Source organism: Vulpes lagopus, chromosome 3 (genome assembly GCF_018345385.1).
Source record: "Vulpes lagopus strain Blue_001 chromosome 3, ASM1834538v1, whole genome shotgun sequence".
Lineage (NCBI taxonomy): Eukaryota > Metazoa > Chordata > Mammalia > Carnivora > Canidae > Vulpes > Vulpes lagopus.
Genome location: NC_054826.1, coordinates 19,623,416 through 19,646,074, shown reverse-complemented (window position 1 = coordinate 19,646,074; position 22,659 = coordinate 19,623,416). Strand labels below are relative to the sequence as shown.

General features: G+C 37.8%; 1 long non-coding RNA gene across 1 annotated transcript; it reads left to right on the top strand.

The window, feature by feature from the left end:
* Positions 1 to 2,750: 2,750 nt before the first annotated feature.
* Positions 2,751 to 11,859, top strand: LOC121486371. The gene is made up of 3 exons (XR_005986616.1): positions 2,751 to 2,833; positions 5,579 to 5,661; positions 10,603 to 11,859. It is a non-coding gene; the product is annotated as an uncharacterized LOC121486371 (long non-coding RNA).
* The last annotated feature ends 10,800 nt before the right edge of the window (positions 11,860 to 22,659 follow it).

Below are 22,659 nucleotides of genomic sequence, written 5' to 3'. Positions count from 1 at the left end.
CCCAGCTGAAGAGAGGGAGAGGACAGAAGGAAAGCAGAGGAGAGGAGGAAGGAGAAAAATTGGGGTTAAGAGGTTTTCCAAGGGCATAGAAGTAGAAAAAAGGATCAGGAGGCCAAAGACAGATCCTTGAGGGACTCCTGCTCCTGATGGCGTCTCTGTCAATCCACCTTTCCTAGTAAGGTGTTATCTGCATAGAATAATCTGTAAAACAATCTTCTTTCAAAGTCATGCATCTAGGTTTCTGGCATGCAACATATTTTCTTTCTTTCCTGAGACTTATTATTATTATTTTATTTTTTAGTAGACTCCTCAAAAGAATTGTCTACATTGGCACATCAACTCATTTACTAACCTTTTTTTTTGAGCCCACTCCAGTTAAGCTCCCATCCTTTCTATGCAGGTGAAACTCTTATCAAGGTTTCTAGTGTGCTCCAAGTATCCACCCCAACCTCATCATCTACCTGTCTTCCCTCTACCCTATATTGGCCTTACTCTTCTTCCAATACCTGAAAAAATCTTCCACCCCAGGACTCTGTACTTGCTCTTTTCTTCTCTGGAAAAGAAAGGTACTTGCTCCCACCCTAGCTATGACTCAATTTCATATTTCATTCTGTTTCTTGGTGAGGCTTCCAAGATTACTGTGCTTTTCCCTTGTTTCCATGTCTTGCATTTTTCACATCATTACTCATAACATGACAGTATGTACAATATAACAATTTAAGCTTCACAGAGGCAGGTATCTCGCCATTTACTGCTTTATCTAGAATCTAGAACAGAGCCTGGTGCATAGTTGGTCCTGATTCATGGATGACAAAGCTGGATCCACCAGCTATCCTACCATATGGCATTCCGATATCTCTCAGGATGATGGATGTGTCAGTAGGTTTGTATTTGTTATTTAGTCAGTATGTGGTTTTTGACTAGTCCTACTTAATTTGAATTAAATATGTTGTTCTGTATTCTCAGTAGATTGCAAACTTATAGAAAGCATTATCTAACATTTAATAGTGTTACTGCTAAGGAAATTGGTGATAATAACACATCAACATTACCTTCAAGATTTTATGTACATTCATATATAAAGCATTATTTTTTAAAGCAGCTTTAGATTTACAACAAAATTCAGAGGAAAGAATGGAGATTTTTCCATATACCTGCTGCTCCCACACATGCACATGCACAGCCTTCCCTGTTACCAACATGCTCCACCAGAATGGTACATTTGTTATAACTGATCAACCTGCATTGACACATGGTAATAACACTAAGTCCATAGTTTACCTTAGTTCACTCTTGGTGTGTTGTACTTTCTGTAAGTTTGCATATAAATATAATGACATATATCAATTGCTATAATATTATCTAGAGTATTTTCACAGCTCTAAAAGTTCTATTCATCTCCCTCCCCTGGTAACCACTGATCTTTTTATGGACCCTGTAATTTTGCCTTTTATTGAATGTCATACAGTAGGGGTCATACCATATGTAGCCTTTTCAGATTGACATTTTGTAATATGCATTTAAGGTTCCTATGTGTCTTTTCATGGCTTGAGAATTTAGTTCTTTTTAGTGCTAAATAATATGCCATTGTCTGAATGTATCATTTTATTTATCCCTTTACCTACTGAAGGACATATCGATTATTTCCAAGTTCTGATAATTATGAATAAAGCTTCTGTGAACATCTGCATATAGGTTTTTGTGTGGACGTAAATTTTCAACTCCTTTGCCTAAATACCAAGGAACACAATTGCTAGATTTCACAGTAGAGTATGTTTAGTTTTATAAGAAACCATCAAAGTCACTATACCATTTTGCTACCACACCAGCAATGTATCAGAGTTCTTGTTGCTCCACATCCTTGTCAGCATTTGGTTTTGTCTTTGTCAGTGTTTCAGATGATGGCAATTCTAATAGGGGTGTAATGGTATCTCATTGTTTTAATTTGTATTTCACTGTTGATATGTGATGTGGAGTATCTTTTTATATGCTTATTTTCTATCTGCATATCTTCTCTGGTAAGGTGTCTGTTAAGGTCTTCGGTCCAGTTTTTAATTGGGTTGTTTTCTCATTGTTGAGTTTTATGGATTCTTTGTTTATTTTGGACAATAAGTCCTTTAGCAGATATGTCTTTTGCAAATATTTTTTCCCAGTCTCTGGCTTGTCTTCTAATTCTTTTGATATTGTCTTCACTTTAAAAACTGCAGAAAGGCAGAGAACTATTAGACTTGTATTTGGCATATGACAGCGACAGCAGAAAAATGCAAAAAAACCCAAGCAAGCCCTACAAGAATCCACTAAAATTCAGGCTTGTATTGAAAATCAATTCAATTCAGCTAAATATTGACCAGGTGTTTTTGATGTAGGAAGTGTGATAAAGCATTAATTTTGATCTAGACTTCAACACAGTAGTATTGCACACTATGTATAGGCATATCAGATTTATTTTTTTTTAACTTTTTCTTGTTTTGTCTTGGTTTTGTCTTCAAATGCACAGAATTGGAAAAACCTGAGTGCATGTTTCATGATACACTCTCATCATTAGCCTATGTATGGCTTGCATCTATCTATCTACCTACCTCCTACTTAACAACAAAGAAGTCTGACCAAGCCAAGTGTTGGAGAGAGTGTGGATCCACCAAATCTTCTGTGCATTGCTGGAGAAAGTTTAAATTGGTTCAATTACTTTGGAAAACAATTTGGCATTATCTCATGAAGTTGAACATTCACATATTCTTTTTCACTCCTAGGTATAGACGCAGAGAAACCTCTGGGCCAGTACTCCAAGAGATGTGCTCAAGAATGTCTAAAGCAGCACAAAGCCAAAACCTAGGTAGGAATAACTCAAAAGCCCATCAACAGTTGAATGGATGGAAAAAACTGTGGTATACCTATACATAGAAATACTATCCTGAAGCAACGTGAAATTACCACAGCAATACACAATGATATGGATAAATCTTAGCAATTTGGTATTAAGCTACATACAAGTACCAGAAGATTACATATACAGCATAATACCTTATTTAGGACTAGATATGATGCAATAAAGCTATATTGAAAGAAAAGAGAGAACAAGTGAAAGAAAACCATGAGATTAAAGGTAATGCTTCCTCAGCAAGAGAAAGGCAAAGAGCGGCATGGGAGAGGGAAACCATATCATTTGATGAAAAATTATTATCAAGAATTTAGCTCTAATTTTTAGTGATGGGTTCATTAATGCATAGAAGATTTGGTGGATCCATATCCTCTCCAACACTTGGCTTGGTCAGACTTTTTTTGTTGTTGTTAACAATTCAGTGAGTTTAAGATGGTATCTCATGTGATCATTTCTTGATTACTAATGATGTTGAACAGCTCCATATAGTGTTTATTGACTATATTTGATATATTCAGTGAAACACCTGCTTATATTTGCTTATTTTTCAAAGTATTTTAATTCCTTTTCTGTTTGCAAAATAATACTCATTTAATTTACAAAATATCAATAGTTTTGGAAGGAGGTCAGTAAAAAACAAAAGCCTTTGTTATTCACCAACCTAAATTATATTAAATCATGCAAAACTTTTGGACTTTTCCTTTCTGGTACATTACAATAACTGCAAAAGGTATTTGAGATAGTGATGATTAACTTCTTTCCTACAACCTTGCTACATGTCTCAGACTAAGTTCTGCTATATATTCAAATATATATTCAGCAAACATTCATTAACAAGCAGGCAGAGAACCATTCACAAGCTTAATCTCTAGGCTCTTTAAAATCCCCATAGTCTGTTATTTCAGGCATCAGAGTACATATCGTCATGCTTCAATGTCTTCTAGTCAGTCAGATCAATGGCTGGATATGGGATGTATTAGGAATTAGGTTCCATACCCAAAGGGGACAAGATATTCACGTTCCTTGTGCATGAAAGTGTGGAGAGATTTTTAACAACACTGGGCAATCCACATTCTTTGAATACTTTTAATTGCACCAATGGGAGAACATTTCTAGCATGCATCATACAAATAAAATAGTCATTAGTTTCACCAATACCACCCATTTTGACATACTATGCTAATTAGCAAAGAATCCGTTGTCAATCAAGATAAATGTTTTAATATTTCTGCATAAAATTAATTTAGTTTAATGAATTATAAAACAAACACTTGTGTAAAGAATACCAGTATAAATCATGAAAGCCAAAAAATGTTGCTGGAACCTTCCTGAATGGTTTCCCTAATCTAACCCTCATCTTTCTCCCGCAGGTTAAGTAACCTGACAAGAATAGCAAGGAGTTCATGCCTTCTTGCTTCTCACTGTAGTTTACCTAATTATGAGTCCTTAAACAATATAGTTTTAGTTCGCCTTAAATTTTAATGGTCTAAAAAAAGAAGCCTTTTTAAAAAGTGAGAGGAATTTAAATGAGTTATTTTCTTCTACCCCGTCAAACTAACTGTACAAATCGCCTTATGCTGTGTATGGCCCCATAAGTCAGAAATGGATCCTTTCTGTGTTAAGTTAGCTGATTGTCCATTTATACCATATAATACCAAAGGAAGGGGTTCCATATTTGCTAGCCATTAATTAGTGCTGTTATATGGAACTTTCTTACTTTCAACACAAAGGCTTTCTCAGAACATGTTTGCTTATTCACCTGGCAGGCTCAGTCTTTGGCAATTATAGTAGGTCTTTAGCCACTGTTTTATTTCCTTTAAACCTGAGGCCTTTTGTTGTGCTATTTTCTTAATGGATGTTGATGGTGATTTAATTTGTAGAAGGGGAGTTTTGATAGAAAAAAGGTAACAGTTTTAGGGGAAAAAAGAGCAATAGTCCTCAATGAGGGCCTTTGGGGCTTAGCTTCAGGGTCCATCAAATATGTGTGTTAATGTTTGTTGTTGATTTTTTTGATCAACCTCATCTAGCCTGTTCTAATCCATTAGTGGTGGGTAAAGGGATTATCTTTGTTTTAACATAGCCCCACTTCTGTCTCAGTTTTTAACTTATCATTTTCAGTACTTAATCTTGCTTCCATTCCTCCTAACGACCTTTATGTTCCAGGACCTGGAGGCATTTTAAGATTCTTATAACTAAGGGTTGAGAACAAATGCTCATAGACCCAAGGATAGGTTAGCACCCTCCCCTCCTCCACTCATAGCCACTCCCTCATACTACTTCCCCCTTAGTTGGGACCATGGATGCACCAATATTGGTTTCTACTCTAGCTAGACAATGGAGGATACAGAGATGATATCGGAATTAACTTTCCTATTAATAAGTAATAGTATGAATACTTATTGAGTATTAAGAATCGGATGAATGTTAAGTACTTCACATTACAGCATCTTATCCAATCCTTATGGTATCCCTGGGAGTCAGATATGGGAATACCATCAGCCCCATTTTACACATAAGACACTAACCTAGATACATTAGATAACTTTTCTAAGATTATGTATTTGGTTAATAGTAGAACCAGACTTGAATCTAGGTTTGACTCAAAGGAGTATGTTTATAATAACCATTATACAGTGTTTCTACATCCCATCAGAGGGGTCAAAGTACAGCTCTAAGAAACTGTTCTTTTCTTTGGTTCAGGGAAGGGGTCAGAGTTCCATGATGAAAATGTGGAATTGGCCCTCTCTCTGGTTTGGAATCGATTATGAAGAGCAAAGATGTGGGTGAGTCGTTTTCTCTCATTTTGGATGATTTATCACATGTTTTTCTTAGATGTCAGAATCCTTAGTCCAACAGTTCACATTTATGGAACAAATGTATTATTGGCTGTGTTATTTCCTGGCTTGATATAAAAAACTTCAAGTGGTGCATAAAATCTTAGAAGTTCCTGGAATATTATCTGGTTCTCTGTCATCCTATAATAAAATATCCCTCCCAAGTGCTGAATATATTATTAAAAAACCCCCAACATACACAAAAGATTCACCCCCATTATTAGTAATCTGAAACTGTGTTTTCATTTGCTAGTTTCAAGTAATTGAATGTTTGTTGAAAGTCTATTAGTATAAGGGAGTGTGAATCAAATAACTCTCTATTTGAATCTCAGCTTTGCTTTTCATGGCTCTGTGACCTTGGGCAAATTACTTAATCTGTCTGGGCCTCTCGGTTTTATTGCCTATTCAATGCGAATATATATTAACAATTACATTGTGGAGTTCTTGTATAAATTAAAGGGTTCTAACATAGTGCTTGACATCTTCTCTCTTTCTGTCTCTTTATATGTGTGTGTGTGTGTGTATATATATACACGCTCTCTCTCTCTCTATATATATATATATAAAGCAAATCTATAGAGTATATATATATATATATATATATATATATATATATATATATATATTTGCTTCTAAGCCCCGGTCAGTTTTCAAGAATCAGATACTTCTTTTAAAAAAAAGTTACTGTGATTTTTATAGAAGAGAATTATAAAATCTGAAGGTTGGGAAGAACCTTATAGATCATTGAATGCAGATTTCCAAAACCATCTGTGTCAACATCACTTGAAGAACTTTAAAACATGCAATTTCCCAAACTCCAATGCCAGAAGATACTAATTTATTGGGTTTGGGGTGGGGAAGAGGTCTAACATTTAAAAAGTTCCACTAATTATGATGGATACATGTCATTATACATTTTTCAAAACCTATAGAAAGTACAATACCGAGAGTAAACTATTGTATTAAACTATGGACTTCTGGTGACAGTGATGTATTTTTTTTTTAAGATTTTATTTATTTATTTATTTATTTATTTATTTATTTATTTATGAGAGACATACAGAGAGAGGCAGAGACATACTCAGAAGGAGAAGCAGGCTCCCTGCAGGGAGCCCGATGAGAACCCGATCCCAGGACCCGGGATCATGACCTGAGCCAAAGGCAGATGCTCAACAACTGAGCCACCCAGGCTTCCCAACAGTGATGTATTAATTAATGTAAGTTCAATGATTGTAACAAATGTACCAATGTGCTTCAAATTGTTGACGGTAGCAGAGGCTGTGTGTATGTAAGGGTGGGGAGTATACAGATATCTTCTGTACCTTCTCAGTTTTGTGGTGAGCAGTAAAAAAAAACAACAAAAAAACAAAAGGTCTGTTGAGGATTCAGATGAACATTCAGGTTTGGGAACCAGTGATCTGGTTAGTTCACCATCCAGAGCAGAAGCACCTGCAGCTGTAATGCTCATCTCAGAGCCACTGCTTCCTTCCTGTGCTGCTCCGGGAAGCTCACTATTCTCTTAAAGCCAGCTCCATTGTTGGGTGGTGCCAGAATTCAAACGTTCTTCCTTATATGGAACTGACATCAGCGTCATTGTCACTTCCAATTATTGTGTGTAATTCCTCCCAATGGAGCTACATAGACTAAATCTGATGTTTCCCACATGAGGCCATTCACGTATTTGAAGGCAGCACTCAGATTCTCCCTGTCCCTACCCCATCTCATGTCTTCTCTTTTTAAGGCTAAAGATTCCTGAACTTTCGATAGTTCTTCTCTGATATAATTTCCAGGCAATTCCCACTCCTGGTTAGTTGTTTTTCTAGGAATTTCCATTTTGAAAATATTAACAATGAGTCTGGCAACAAGTAGCAACCAATCAGAGTGGAGACCTTGGATGTGCCTGTCATTAACGCTTGTGTCATTGGGGAAGGGCCAGGGTCCTGAGAGGGCTGAAATGACATGAGGCTTGAGCAGCAGCTCTTTACCAACTGGAACTAAGGCATTTAGTATTTTGGTGGTCACATCTGGCCATCCTGGTACACACTTACCGAATATCAGCTTTGTCAATATCCACCTTTTTTTTTTTTTAAGATTTATTTATTTATTCATGAGAGACACACACAGAGAGAGACAGAGACACAGGCAGAGGGAGAAGCAGGCTCCCCACAGGGGACCTGATGCGGGATCTGATGCCTGACTCGGTCCCAGGACCCCGGGATCACGCCCTGAGCCTAACCGAAGGCAGATGCTTAACCTCTGAGCTACCCAGGCGTCCCAACATCCCTCTTAAAACATAACTCCAGAGGCACCTGGGTGGCTCAATGGTTAAGTGTCTGCCTTCAGCTCAGGGCTTGATCCTGGAGTCCTGAGCTCGAGTTCCGATCGGGCTCCCCATGGGGAGCCTGCTTCTCCCTCTGCTTGTGTGTGTCTCTGCCTCTTTCTCTGTGTCTCTCATGAATAAATAAATAAAATCTAAAAAAACAAACATGACTCCAGTTTGGAACACAATGCAGTAGACATAGTCTGAGGCACAGAGTTGAGAGTGGGACTGTGCCTGCTTGCAGACACCTAGTAGGCTGTGTCTGGGGGTGAAACCAGTGTAGGAAATATTTTCAACTGGGGAGCCATGAAACCATTTTTATTGCACCTATTACAATTTTGCATTTGACATATGAACCCGAATGCAGTTTCGTTTATCATTAGATTTACAGTTTATTTTTTCCTACTTTTTTGGACACTTGGGTTGGTCAGCAGCATGTGGTCCAGTCTCACAACTTTGTCCTATCTGTAGAGGGTGGCTTTTATATGTTAATGGCTAATAAGGTTGCCGGAGGTAGGGCCAAGGAGACAACCCAGCCACACATTGCCAGAGACCTCTCTGTAGCAAGTGTTCAGTGCATTCACTCTGACTGTACTCAGAAATCCCTGGGAGAATTAAAAAAAAAATAAAGATATCAGACTTTACCCCAGACCTCTTGAAGTATCTTCTTCAGGGTATCCGTTTTTTTCAAAGCTCCCCAGGTAATTGTGCCACATGGTCAGGTTTAGGGACTGCCACTCTAATGTTTGCTCTCTAGGTATTATTTTCAAGCTTATGAATGCACTTGATGGATTTTTAGTCTTTTCGCTAAAGTTTGTCAAGCCTAATCCCTATAAAATCCCACTACTTCAAAAATGATATTACTGTTAATATATTTTCTCACTTGGAGGTTTCACTTTCCTGTGAAGAAAATTTTTCTCATGATAAAATGGAAGCAATTAAGTGACTTGTTCATTTCAGCATGTTCTAGAATTTTTTTTCTCCCCTCTTCAAGTTCTCTGTTAAACCAATTTATTTTATTTTGGGACATTCTGAATCCCCAGCTTCCTTCTTTGAAAAATTCATCGACATAATTCCCCCCCAAAATTGTGTTCATCGGGGCAGCCCAGTTGGCGCAGCGGTTTAGTGCTGCCTGCAGCCTGGGGCATGATCCTGGAGACCCTTGATCGAGTCCCACATCAGGCTCTGCATGGAGCCTGCTTCTCCCTCTGCCTGTGTCTCTGCTTCTCATTCTCTCTCTGTGTCTCTATGAAAAAATAAATAAAATCTTAAAAAAAAAAAAAATTGTGTTCATCATGCTTTGTCTTTCACTGCTCTAACTGAATTGAGTGGGCTGATGGTATGTTGATTTTGTTTATCTTGTGTAGTTAGCAGACACTTAGAACCTATCATAGGACAGACACTTTTCTAACAGGTTTATGCATATTAATTTATTTAATTTTTATAACAGCTTATTAGGTGATATATTGCCTTTATTTCTCAGGAAACTAAAGCATAAGAAGTGAAGTAATTTGTTGCATGTTGTACATCTGGAGAGAATGGGTCTGGTTCCAGATTCATACCCTTAGCTATAAGCAAATATAAAGAATGAAGATATAAGTGAACCCAAGCCAGAAGTGGCAGTGGTTACCATCTGGCCTGTTCATTTTTCATTTACATAAATTTATAGGTTCTATCGAATTCCACATTGAAAATTCTCTATTTTATTTTATTTTTTAATTTTTGTTTTTTAAAGATTTTATTTATTTATTATTTATTCACGAGAGACACAGAAAGAGAGAGGCAGAGACACAGGCAGAGAGAGAAGCAGGCTCCATTCAAGGAACCCGATGTGGGACTCCATTCCGGGACTCCAGGGTCACTCCCTGGGCCGAAGGCAGGTGCTCAACCACTAAGCCACCCAGGCATCCCTAAAAATTCCCTATTTTAATAAATACCTTAGTTCTGTGATGTTTAAAATGTATTTTGGAATGAATAAGGGGAATGCAAATACATAAATTTTATTCTTTGTGTCTCTAATATAATGCAAAAACAACTGACAGGGAACAATGTGGGCCTTCAGAAGGTAGCCTCTAACCTTGCCCTTAACTGTGTCTGTTTTCTAGCAGACTTAAGTTCACTTCTTTTATGTCCTTGTGAATTGGCTGTTCATTCATTCTTTTGTTCACTAAACAAATATTTTTTGAGAACTAGTCATACGTCTGCCCCTGGGAAGACAGTGACCAGAAAAATCTGGATTCCTGCCGTCATGGAGCTTAGACTCTAGTGGAAGAAAAGACATAATCAAGCAATCAAAATGTCATGCATAACTCTGCTGTGTATATTTTGTTCTATCCTAGAGATTATCACAGTGAATTATAAATATTGAATTAACAGCCTGTCTCTGTTCTAATTCTAATAGGTTTGAGGGAAGGCCCTAAGTTTCTTCTTTGTGTTCCTAGTGTTTGCTAATTCTGACATCTACTTATTGCTTACTTATGTGTTAAATCAGTGTGTGGATTCACGTTTTTCTAAATATGGATCTGAAATGACCAACCAATAGTAATTCCAATTTTGTCTTTATATTTCAGAATGTGGAAAGATGAGTCAATGAATGAGAAGATGATTTGGCTGATGTCTTTGGTGAACCACAATTAGAAATTTCACCATTTACTTAACATAAAGAATATGGAAGAGAGATGAAATTTCCTTTTTTTAAAAAAAAATATTTATTTATTTATTCCAGAGAGAGAGAAAGTGTGCACAGGTGGAAGGGGCAGAGGGAGAGAGAGAATCTCAAGCAGACTCCATGCCAAGCATGGAGTCCAACATGGGGCTTGACCTCTACAATTCTGAGATCATGACCTGAACCAAAACTAAGAATCGGACACCTAACCCACTGTACGACTCAGGCACCTCTGGAAGATAGATGAAATTTCTGGATAATCAGAGAGTCACTGAAGTTTTTGAGTTCATAAAGATATCAAAGATCACCTGACTCAACCTCCACATATTGTCAAATTGGATCTTAAGGGCCAGAGGGGCTAATTAATCTAACCAAGGCCACCTAGCCATTAATGGAGCGACAGCTAGAAACTGGGCTCTGCATGGTCCTCTTTGAACAAAACAAAATGAAAAACTATGTAGTATTTGGTTTTTTAATTTAAAAAAGAAGAGTATGTGAGTTTATTTTCTCATCTCAGTTTACTGAAATTTTAGAATTTTATTTACCTATTGATTAATTGACTGAAATGGCCCCATATTCTTATTTAATGACAAAAGCAGATCTTGCTAGAATACACTATTCATGAAGATTATAATTATCTTGTCCATTCTAGTCTTCCTTCTTGAAAGGCTAATTTAGAAGCTTGTAGATTAAGTTGTGGAGTTTGTGGTCAAGAGTTGCTGGATTCAAAGGCAGCTTGCACAGAGGGATTAAATAGGCAGGTTTAGATCTGCTTAAAGGAACAGCAAAACAGGCAACTGACTGTTTCCCTAGAAAATACATTGAGTGGGATTGTATATATGCAAATTCCAAGTCAGTGGAAAAGTGAAACTAAGCCATTCTGTTACATTTTCTTTAATCTGTAGAGTTTCTGTCTTTTCTGGAATTCCAGAGGAGATTGAATCTTAGAACCCTGCATTAAGTGATTTATAAACTTTAAATTATTTGTAGTGTGGTGAAATTACCAAGTCCTGGAACTGGAAAAGTTTGCAACCTTTCCTCGTTGATTGGTTGATTGATACTTTACCCAAGAATATTTTGAGTGTATGTGTGCCTCTGAATTGTGCTTGATTAGAATACAAATGTGAGAACATTTTTTTTAAATCTTTTTTTTTAAAGATTTATTTATTTATGATAGACAGAGAGAGAGAGAGAGAGAGGCAGAGACACAGGAGGAGGGAGAAGCAGGCTCCATGCCGGGAGCCTGACGCGGAACTCGATCCCGGGACTCCAGGATCGCACCCTGGGCCAAAGGCAGGCGCTAAACCGCTGAGCCACCCAGGGATCCCCCAAATGTGAGAACATTGACTTACAGTTTATTTGGCTCAGCAGCACGAAGAACTGCCAAGACGTAGCTCTTTCATTTTTATACTTTCTGATGTCATCAAAAAGCCTCTGAAACACAACGTTTTGTTAAAACTTAATACAGAAATATCATCTAGTGACATATAATTTTGGAAACAATTTCTGTGCTTTATTTTATATATTTTTAAAAAGATTTATTTATTTATTTCAGAGAAAGAGAATGGGGGAGGGGCAAAGGAAGAGGAAGAGAGAATCTCCATCAGGTGCCGGGCTGAGCGTGGACCCTGAGATCATGACCTGAGCTGAAACCAAGATTTGGACACTTAACTGACTGAACCACCCAGGCCCCCTGTATTTCATTTTATATTCTTTGAGATAATGTTTATAAATCTTCCAACAGACTACTGTATTCTTAACATATGTCTTTCAAGTTTTGCGCTTCAATTCTGGTTTTTGGATATTAGATGATGAGATGCATATTCATCCAACTCAGGGTTTTATAAACTAGGACAGTGGTTCTCACATGTGATCTGAGGATCCTGAGCCTGTGAAGGATGGTGGTTGATCATTCAGAATTATCACAAAGGAGTTGCAATTTCATGAGTGCCCAAACATTGTCTCTGGTAAGAGAAATATATAAAATGGCACACATAAATAAACACATGCCAAAAATATGTAGATAGTGCTGAGATGAATATAGTGCAAGTGAATTTAAAAAAGATTCAATTAGTGGACACTTTTTGTCATAATGTATTTTTACAATCAATAATTATTAAGTTTTTAAATACTATCACATGTGTTCTCAGGCCATTTTGATATTAAATAATTTGGTTTTCATTCTCAGAAAGACCAGAAGTCACTAAGAGAAACTATGTCCCTTAATAAGCTTTGTTGTTTCTTGGTGAAAAGTTCCAATCTTGCGTGTTCTCTGAGAATGTACCTGTCACCTGCTTCAACACTTTGGTTTCTGGCTTCTGTACTTTTTCTAATGCTGTTTTGTCTTTCCTTAGGCGAGGTCATAGAAGTTTCATACAAATTTCTTGTCATGCAGAGGTGAGATAATTGTTGTCTTGTTTATATCACATTTTCTGATTATTCTAAATATTTTCTGGCTTCTCTTGGCCCCAGCTACTCACTGGTCCTATAAGCTAAGTGAGTGAAGTCATGATTCCTTCCAGGGATTGACTTTGTAGCTTGGGACTTGGGGATGATTTCCTGTGATGTCACCTGGCCTGACTGCAGTGTCCTCAGCCTTTCACTCCAGTGCTAGATTCTCCTTGGCCCCGTTCCCCCCTCCCCGCACCTAGCAGTATCAAACTGTAGTCCACATACTCTCATTCCTTCCCTCCTCCTCCTCCTCCTCCTCCTCCTCCTCTTTCTTCTTCTTTTTCTTCTTCTTCTTCTTCTTCTTCTTCTTCTTCTTCTTCTTCTTCTTCTTCTTCTTCTTCTTCTTCTTCTTCTTCTTCTTCTTCTTCTTCTTCTTCTTCTTCTTCTTCTTCTTCTTCTTCTTCTTCTTTTCTTCTTCTTCTTCTTCTTCTTCTTCTTCTTCTTCTTCTTCTTCTTCTTCTTCTCCTCTCTTTCTTCTTCTTCCTCCTTTTTCCTCCTCCCCCCCACCTCCTTCCTCTTCTTTCTTCTCTTTCTCCTCCTCCTTCTTCTCTTCTTTTAAATTAACCTCTCATGTTGGCTTTTTCTCCTGTATGAACATCTTTGGCTCTCCCGTCTTAGAAAATAACCTTCTCTGTAACCTGATATCAGATCCCGTTGCTCCTCTCTCTTTTCACTGTCACATCTGCACTTTGGAGTCAGCGTTCCCCTTCATCAACAGTTTCTTACTTCCCATTCATTCCATAGCTTGTGATCAGCTCTCTGGCTTCCGCCTTCACCTTTTTCCTGAAACTGTGCAAGCTTAGGTCACAATTGAATCCCCCTATTTCAAAATCTAGCAGGCACCTTTAGTTGTTATTTTAGGTGCCTTCTCTGCCCCCCATGAACTACTTACACTGCTTCCATTGGGTCATGCTATCACATTCCTTCAAGGCTTTCCTGCATTTTATCTTGTTTTACTTTCTTTTATGTATTTATTTTTTAAGTAGGCTCCACACCCAGCATGGAGCCCAGTGCAGGGGTCAAACTCATAACCATGAGCTCAAGACCTGAGCTGAGATCAAGAGCAGACACTTAACTGACTGAGCCACATTTTAGTATCTCCTTCTCTTTCTTTTAACTTGACTAACTGCTGCAAGTCCTTGAAGATTTAGTGTTAGTAGCACTATTATGGGTGGCCATATCCAGTCTCACTCTCAGTTTCAGACTATTAGGACTCTGACAGCACCCTTTATTTACCTTCATAATAGCAAGTACCACATTCTTTTAAAAATGTTCATGTTGATTTCTACTTTGGCTAAGTATCTGTGTTTTTTATATATAAATTAGAAAATCTGGTGAACATGAAGGAGTCTCCCATAACCTCATAACCCAGATAAAACCACCACTCCTATTTTGGGTTTTAACTTTACAGGCTATACACATACACACATACTGACATAGCCTGATTTTTTTAAAACAGAATCAAATATCCTGAATATTGTTCCATAATCTGCATCATCATTTTTAATGTTTCAGAGTATTTACTTTGGATATATCTTAATTTATTTAAATTGTTCTTTACATGGGTGTGTAGATTACTCCCTCTTGCTCACTGCATTTAACTTCCTGCCTTGAATAGACGTCTTTGTCACTTACTCCATTACAAACTAAGGATATATTTCTAGCAGGGGAGTTGTTGAGGCAAAGGGTATGTATAGTTTTAGGACTTTCATACATTTAACCAAAGTAATCTCTAGGAAAATGTCCCAGTTTATAGGAGAGGCTGACTACATACTATGGGAATTGCTAGCTTATTTGCTATCCCTCTCTACATTTTTGGTGCTCGAGTGTGGTGATGCTATCTTTCACAGAGATTTCTATTGGGGCAGCAGTAATTTGGTGAAGGAACCAATCTATATTTGTTTTTGTGATTTTTTTTCTGTGGTTTTCAAAGAAACATATTCATGCCTGGCTTTGGGGAAAAGATTTCCAGAAGTAAGTTAAGATAGATTTATAAGTGGAATACTTTGCAGCCATTGTAAATGTTGATGAAGACATATGAAGGGCATTTACAAATAGGCTGTTACCCCAAAAGAATAGGCCAAAAATGGTATAAATAGTGTGAGTCAACTTTTGTAATAAACACCTATGTTCATAAATTATATTTACAACATTGAAATTGGGATGTACTGTGTTTTATTATCTCTGTTAAAAGAGTGCCCACGAACAATTTTATGACATACCAATAAGCGATTAAAATCATCCATTTTTCTAGTGGTATTGCTCATTGTCCCCCAGTTTTCCCTTATTAAGAGATGGCAAGAAAGAGGGGTTCCAGTGCAGCATAGCCTATCTTATGGGACAAGTCACTCAGCTTTGCTGTGAAACTTTTCTAACCAGTGCCTAGGAGCAGTGATGCCCATCTGCATCCTCTTCCAAGGAGGGTTGTGAAATTCTAGAGATTACTTGGTGTTCTTGGGAGGAAAATTCATGTAGAAATCCTGGGTGTTTCTATTTAACATTAATATCTACCTCCTACCCTAGAGTTTTGAAATGACTCAGGACTGAATGTAGCTCAATGTGTGTAATGGAAGGCTGCTTGGGAGGAGGTAAGGAATCCGAGGAAATGTCACACAATATTACTATGTTCCTTAGCTTCTCTCATGACATAATGATACATTTGTTTCTTCTGTACTTTCCTCTCCTCCTTTCTGGTAATTTCTCCTGTTGAAAAAATATTAAAAAGTCATTTTCATACTGACTGGGTAAAGAGAGAAACTGTACAAGTTTCCATTTGTGTACCTTTGTTTACCATCCTAATGTCAACATGAAAAAAAACTGCCTGGCAATACTTGGGGTAAAGTTGTTTCTATTTTTCATTCTATCCACAATCACATATTCTTGCCTTTCCTCTGATGAGGTGCCAAAATTGGTAAGATGGAAAATTCTGCTGCAATTAGTAGATAAATCACTTTCCATAGAGAACTCCTAGTAATTCCTTCAGATTGCTGGCATCAAGGAATGTTTCTTCTTTTTGTTAAATGTCAAGGAGATAAATTATAATTTTTATTATTACTTTATGCCTTTTAACTTTTTGGGAACTGTCTCATCCGTGGTCATAGAAAAGTTTAGGTAATTCTATTATGAAATGTAATGATAATTACTATTAATTATCGAGAGGTTGTAAAGTGGTAAAATTATTCATTGTGCCTCGTATGTGTAACTTTATTATTCTTTTTTTAAAAAGATTTATTTATGGGATCCCTGGGTGGCGCAGCGGTTTGGCGCCTGCCTTTGGCCCAGGGCGCGATCCTGGAGACCCGGGATCGAATCCCACGTCGGGCTCCCGGTGCATGGAGCCTGCTTCTCCCTCTGCCTGTGTCTCTGCCTCTCTCTCTCACTGTGTGCCTATCATAAATAAATAAATTAAAAAAAAATTAAAAAAAAAAGATTTATTTATTTATAAGAGACACAGAGAGAGACACAGAGACACAGGCAGAGGGAGAAGCAGGCTCCCTGCAGAAGCCCCATGCAGGACTCGATCCCAGAATTCTGGGATCACAACCTGAGCCAAAGGCAGATGCTCAACCGCTAAGCCACCCAGGCGTCCCTTTATTTATTATTCTTTTTGTTATTTGCTATCTGGTATGTTATTTAATCATTTTGGGGGGCTCCTGGCTGGCTCAGTTGGTAGAGCATGCAACTCTTGATGTCAGGGTTATGAGTTCAACCCACATTGACTGTAGAGATTACTTAAAAATAAAATAGTAAAAACTTGAAAAAAATCATTTTATGGATTTTCTAGCTTTCTCATATACTCCATACCTTCTGGTCTTCTAATATGCTGTGTAATCTGTTCCTTAATTCGATCAATTTTTAAAAATATAATAATAATTACAATTGTCATATATGGAGCACTTAATAGTAGCCAGTTGCTGTCCAAACAATCTTGTCCCTATTTCCCTATTCCTGTCTTATAGATGAGGTGGGTATAATTTATGGATGGAACTGGAGGGTATTATGCTTAATGAAATAGTCAGAGAGAGACAATCATCATATGGTTTCACTCTTATGTGGAATATAATAAATAGTGAAAGGGACCATAAGGGAAAGGGGGAAAACTGAGTGGGGAAAAATTAGAGAGGAAGACAAACCATGAGAGACTAACTCTGGGAAACAAAGGGTTGCAGAAGGGGAGGTTGGTGGGGGATGGGGAAACTAGGTGACTAGCATTAAGGAGGGCATGTGATGAGCACTGAATGTTCTACTATATGTTGGCAAATTGAATTAAAACAAAAAACAAAAAACAAAAAACAAAACAGGGGTAGCCCGGGTGGCTCAGTGGTTTAGCACCGCCTTGTCAGGCTCCCTGCATGGACCCTGCTTCTCCCTGCTTCTGTCTCTCTCTCTGTCTCTCTGTCTCTCTGTGTCTCTCATGAATAAATAAATAAAGTCTTTAAAAAATAAATAATAAGTCAATCAATCAAACAAACAGAAACAAAGACGATGAGGAGAGTATAAAGGCTAAAGTTTTGCTCCAGGTCCCACTGAGAGTAAATGTTAGAGCTAGGATTAGAACCTAGGGTGATTAAAAAAAAAAAAGAAAAACCCCAAACAACAACAACAAAAAAAAAACAGGCCACTTTACACTCTGTGACCTGTTCTACTTGACTTAAGATGAGGAAAGCAAGACATATTCTGTGATTTATGTAATTAAAAAACAGTAAACATAAGGAGCTCTAAATGGATATTAACAATAGGAACCTAAAGTCATACAATATATTAAAAAGTGTCTTAATTTTAAAAATTGGCTTATAATTTGGTTCTATATGCTATAAGTGAGTAAGCCAGTACCTAGAAGTATCTGCTTTTATAAAAGTTTCTCTAGATCATTGGGCAAACAGATTGAGTTTCAAGTTCAATTCACTCATCATTCATGGACTACCTGCTACGTACTGGGTGGCAATGTAGAAGTAAAGAATGTTACGGTAGGAAAGGGTCTTAGAAATCACATAGCCTATTGGTTGTCACTCCGGATTCCCCAGAGCCTTTGGGTTCTGCCAAGGTTTATCTACAGCCATGTTTGGATACAAGGAAGAAATGGAGAGAACCAAAGGGGAGATCAAGTAATTCAATTCTGGTTCTATCCTGACACCTTCAGCCAGAGCAGCTCCAAACTTTTACTAATTGGCACTTCTGAATTTTCTTCCTTTTACAGATGAAGAAACTTAGGGACAGTGAATATCTGTGGTGAACATATGGTGGGCTAAGAGGGCACAAAAAATATAATCCTTCCATTTGCCAAACCAATGAGCTACATAATATTCTTTATGCTCTTTATACTCTTTTTAGGAGTGAGATTCACTTTTATCATGTTCCTAAGATCCTCAGCCAAGCCAGTCATACTGCATTCAGATGACCATGTTATAGGCATTGAGTAATGGCATATGTGGTGACTTCTGGGCTCTTAAGAAATTGCAGTCATTGAGTACAGTGGAGATTGTTTTGACCTTTATTGATGTTAACTCCTCTGGGGTTGTTCCTCATAATTCCAGCTGACGTCCTGACTTTATGGTCACACAATTTCAAAGTTATATTCTTAGTGATTGACTAAGAATTATCATGCAAACCCAATGCCATGTCTTCTTAACAAACACTCTGATAGAGGAGAAGATTTTGGGTTAGAGGAAAGTATTAATTTTAGTTACTTATACTTTAAGACTATAGAAGTCTGTAGTCTTTGAACATAATATTTAAAGAAAAGATATATCTTATTCTATGTGTCTAGCAATCCAGCTTATATTACTTTTATCCATTAAGATAATCAGAGGGCATGGAACCTCAAGTATTATAAATCAAATCAAAGGTAAGAACTGTTTAGCCAGTATTATGAAAAATTAAATTATTAACTAGAGTAACAAAAAATGTGTTCAATTGAGCTTTGGAGCCCAAAACGTGGGGTTTTCTGCTGTTGGACTAGAGGACAGAGTCAAGGAAGGAGACTTGAAGTTTAAGATGGGGAGACCTTTGCTGAAGCGGAGGAGACAGGGAAAGCAACTCAATTCAATTAGGGGCTGGTAGGAGCAGATGACATCTGCAGCTGGAGGAGATCCTCCTGCAGCTGTGGCTGGGTCATCATGGTGACTGTAACCCAGACAAGAAAAACAGAACGTGGGAGGCAACCTGCTTGCAATTTTCTTATGCCAGCATTAAAACAATGTTAGGGCTTATACAGATTTTTTTCATCGAAGAGAAAAAGTTCACCCAAAAGAGATCTAGGTGGATTTTTTTCCTTTTTGTAGAAACAAAAATAGTGCACATGACTTCCATTAATAAAAATCTTTATTTCCTAGACATTTAGGTAGTTTCCTTTTTTACATTTTGCTTTGAAAGACAATTCTGTGACACGATTCTCGTTTGGTTATTTCTTATTGGACACATCCCAATGTTTTCCTTAGGATAAAAACCTAGAATACAGATTGCTGTGGTGAAGGGTGTATATATAATTAACGTTTTTGATTAGTAATAAAATTATCTTTTCAAAAGCTGTTGTGTTCTTATGTGGATTTCTAACCATTTGTTGGGGAATCTCAGAAATTAAGGATGTACTTTTGCTTCAGAGACTCGTGAAGTTACATGGAACTCTCAGGGGCTGAGTGGATCATTTTTACTGTATTAAATGTTCTGAGCACTCACTTTGCCAAGGCTATAAACTCTTCCAAGGTCAATTCTCAGCTTTTTCTTCCGCCCTGTCCACCTGTTGATACCTGAGACCATAGCTAGGTGAACTACTGAGCCAAATTGGGACAAATATTTTTCTTAAGAATTTGAGCCAAGAGGCATGAAATCTAGAAACTTAGAGAATGTAGCTAGCTGTACTAGATCCTGGAGCTCTGTGGTCATAGAGTTAGGGAAAAGGGTGGACATTTAGCAAACTATATGTCATGACAAAAGCTGAAGTAGAAAACTTTTTCTATAGAAGGGCCGTAGATAAAGAAATGGATGCTGAACATCGGAGACCACGTGGCCTGAGAGATTCAATGGTGCAGTCCCTGTGAGTCTCATCAGTATATTCTGTGGTTTGTTCCATAAGACTCTCCTTTGCTTTCTGGAGTTTGAACTATTTTGATACCCATCCAAGACACCTGACTTCAGGTAAAATGCAAAGCATTTACTTCAGAAACATAAGCCTCTAAACACAGAGAACTGTGTTTTCTGAAATATAAATTAGAACATGTCTGACAAAAGATGATATTTCAGAGTGGTATGTTTATATAAAAAAGGTACCAAACAATGAGACTGAAGAAAGAGAAATTAAGGAGTCAATCCCATTTACAATTGCACCCAAAAGCATAAGATACCTAGGAATAAACCTAACCAAAGAGGTAAAGGATCTATACCCTAAAAACTATAGAACACTTCTGAAAGAAATTGAGGAAGACACAAAGAGATGGAAAAATATTCCATGCTCATGGATTGGCAGAATTAATATTGTAAAAATGTCAATGTTACCCAGGGCAATTTACACGTTTAATGCAATCCCTATCAAAATACCATGGACTTTCTTCAGAGAGTTGGAACAAATTATTTTAAGATTTGTGTGGAATCGGAAAAGACCCCGAATAGCCAGGGGAATTTTAAAAAAGAAAACCATAGCTGGGGGCATCACAATGCCAGATTTCAGGTTGTACTACAAAGCTGTGGTCATCAAGACGGTGTGGTACTGGCACAAAAACAGACACATAGATCAATGGAACAGAATAGAGAACCCAGAAGTGGACCCTGAAATGTACGGCCATCTAATATTCGATAAAGGAGGAAAGACTATCCATTGGAAGAAAGACAGTCTCTTCAATAAATGGTGTTGGGAAAATTGGACATCCACATGCAGAAGAATGAAACTGGACCACTCTCTTTCACCATACACAAAGATAAATTCAAAATGGATGAGAGATCTAAATGTGAGACAAGAGTCCATCAAAATCCTAGAGGAGAACACAGGCAACACCCTTTTTGAACTCGGCCACAGTAACTTCTTGCAAGATACATCCACAAAGGCAAAAGAAACAAAAGCAAAAATGAACTATTGGGACTTCATCAAGATAAGAAGCTTTTGCACAGCAAAGGATACAGTCAACAAAACTAAAAGACAACCTACAGAATGGGAGAAGATATTTGCAAATGACGTATCAGATAAAGGGCTAGTTTCCAAAATCTATAAAGAACTTATTAAACTCAGCACCAAAGAAACAAACAATCCAATCATGAAATGGGCAAAAGACATGAAGAGAAATCTCACAGAGGAAGACATGGACATGGCCAACATGCACATGAGAAAATGCTCTGCATCACTTGCCATCAGGGAAATACAAATCAAAACCACAATGAGATACCACCTCACACCAGTGAGAATGGGGAAAATTAACAAGGCAGGAAACCACAAATGTTGGAGAGGATACGGAGAAAAGGGAACCCTCTTACACTGTTGGTGGGAATGTGAACTGGTGCAGCCACTCTGGAAGACTGTGTGGAGGTTCCTCAAAGAGTTAAAAATAGACCTGCCCTACGACCCAGTGATTGCACTGTTGGGGATTTACCCCAAAGATTCAGATGCAATGAAACGCCGGGACACCTGCACCCCGATGTTTCTATCAGCAATGGCCACAATAGCCAAACTGTGGAAGGACCCTCAGTGTCCATCGAAAGATGAATGGATAAAGAAGATGTGGTTTATGTATACAATGGAATATTCCTCAGCCATTAGGAACAACAAATACCCACCATTTGCTTCAACGTGGAGGGAACTGGAGGGTATTATGCTGAGTGAAGTAAGTCAATCGGAGAAGGACAAACAGTGTATGTTCTCATTCATTTGGGGAATATAAATAATAGTGAAAGGGAATATAAGGGAAGGGAGAAGAAATGTGTGGGAAATATCAGGAAGGGAGACAGAACATAAAGACTCCTAACTCTGGGAAACGAACTAGGGGTGGTGGAAGGGGAGGAGGGCGGGGGGTGGGGGTGAATGGGTGACGGGCACTGAGGGGGACACTTGACAGGATGAACACTGGGTGTTATTCTGTATGTTGGTAAATTGAACACCAATAAAAATTAATTTATTAAAAAAAAAATAAAAGGTACCAGACCAGACCTGCTCTTAACTGTTTGAGCATGTGGAATTTCACATACCCAGCTTCGTCTTGATGGATCTAGTACAATGGTTCTCAAACTTGAGCGAACATCAGAATTACTTGGGGGGCTTGTTACAACTCAGATTGTTGGACCCCAATCCTAAATTTCTAATTCAGCAATTCTGGGGTAGGCCCCCCAAATTTATATTTCTAACAAGTCTTCAGGTGATGTTGATGCTTCTAGACTTGGGGTCACATGTTGAGAACAACTGAACTGGTAAGAATGTGGCAAAGTTCCTCAGAGAATAAAATAATACAATTTCTCATGTTTTTACTAGTCATCCTTAGGAAGATCTTCTTAACATTAACTCTCTCTCTCTTATCCTCTTCTCCCAGCCACT